This window comes from Onychostruthus taczanowskii, unplaced genomic scaffold (assembly GCF_017590055.1).
Source record: "Onychostruthus taczanowskii isolate IOZ18803 unplaced genomic scaffold, ASM1759005v1 scaffold48, whole genome shotgun sequence".
Classification (NCBI taxonomy): domain Eukaryota; kingdom Metazoa; phylum Chordata; class Aves; order Passeriformes; family Passeridae; genus Onychostruthus; species Onychostruthus taczanowskii.
Window position 1 is genome coordinate 2669654 of NW_024502347.1, and position 1960 is coordinate 2671613.

Consider the following 1960-nt stretch of genomic DNA (forward strand, 5'->3'; position numbering starts at 1 on the left):
TGCAAGACAATAATTTCCACCCCATCCACACTAGTTAAAACTGTTGTGAGTGCACAGAGAATACTTTTGCAGGAGCCTCTCCCCTTCCACCATCATGCCCAACACATGCAAGGTGAGTGTAGTTGCCCATATTCAGGAGTGCAAGGGAACTGGTCCCTTCAGAGCATAATGCACTTGCAATACCACGTGTGCTCTGTGTCTTCTTTCCCTGTCCTTGGGGTAGGCCATACCAAATATTAAATTTTCCCCAGGTTTACAGCAGTTTACCTCATTTTTAAATCCATGTGTCACAAAAAAAAAAAAAAAAAAAAAAAAAAAGGTGCCATAGCCTAACTTTTTGCCTATAGAGCAAAACAGATAAATTTTTTTATTAGGTCTCGTGTTTGGAATGTTATGTTTTACCAAAAAGAGGTCTTCATGATGATCTCATTTAAACTGGGAAAAAATTAAAAAGAGCCTTTCAGACGTTACTAATCCTTCAGGTGACTGAAAAAAATACTAGAGTTCTGCAAATCATACTGCTGGCTCAGCAACACACAAACTTATTAAAATGCCAGTCTTTGGGTAAACCCCACCGCAAGTCTGTAATAATTGCAGTTAGTTCCCGAATTCCCGAAGACTCCTTCAGCAGCCGTGGCCACTGCATGACATCTGGCGGCCACAAAGCAGCACGGCCGGAACGTGGCACTACCGAAACTGCCGCCCGTGCATCCGCTAAAACCACCCCGTGTCAGCTCTCGTCCCAGCGAGCCAAAACTCCCGCTGCCAGATGTTCGCTGCAGTTGGACATTCTGCCACGGAACAACCCAACTTGGACAACGGCTAGCATGTAGCGCAATAGCCCAATCTTCATTGGGAGTTATGATGTTCCCCACCACTAGTGTTGATCTTCCCCTGCACTCCTACAGTCGTAGGACGTTGAGATGGGGATTTGCAGAGCCACAGAATTGTGGGAGATGTTCTTTGAAGTGCAGAGGGGGAATTCACTGTGGACTTGCACCTACCGACCTGATAAAAACCAATCCAGAATGATGCTTTGGTATGCAAGAGATGGCACTGGTGGCAACAGGGTCTCCTCATCCTCCTGTGATCATGGTATAAAAATCACAGAATTGTAGAATATGAAGGGTTGGAAGGGATCTTAAATATTATCTAATCCATCCCAGTCTTCCCGGCCACGAGCAAGGTCATCTCCCCAACTCGACCAGGCTGCTCAAAGCCTTATCCACCTGTCTGGGACACCAAAAACCTCTCTAAGCAACCTATTCTATTGCCTCACTGCTCTCACAGTAAGGGATTTCTTCCTAATACCTTAAATAAATTTCCCATCTTTTAGTTTGTACCCATTCCTCCTTGTCCTATCCCCACAATTCCTGGCGCAGAGTGCCTCACTGGCTTCCCAGGAGGCCCCTTCAGATCCTGCAAGGTTGCCATGAGGTCTCCACACAACCTTCTCTTCCCCAGGCTGAACAGCCCCACCTTTCCCAGCTTGTCTTTGTAGGGGAGGGGCTCCAGTCCTCTTAGCAACTTTGTGGCCTCCTCTGGACTGGCTCCATCTCTCGCCGTGGGTAAGATCTACCACAGAACAAGTCACGGAATATTCTGGTTTTGAAGGGACCTATCGAGTCCCTACTCCTGGCCCTGCACAGACACCGCATAAAGTCACGGAACGTGCCTGGAAGCATTGTTCAAGCGCTCCTTGAACTCTGTGAGCCCTGGTGCTATGATTACTTCCTTGGGGAAGTAGAAAAAGAACAATCGGGTAAGAGAAAACAGAGCGATTCAGTGCCCAAAATCCTCCAATGCTCGGGCCATCGGTCCGATGCCTCAGAAGGGGGCCCACGGCCGGGTCCAGTACAGCTGCGGCCCTGCGGCTCTCCGCATTCAGCGCTGCCGCTGCAGCACCAGCAGCGCTCTCGGAGCGGCTCGGGACCGGCTCCCGGCTCCCGGCTCCCGGCTC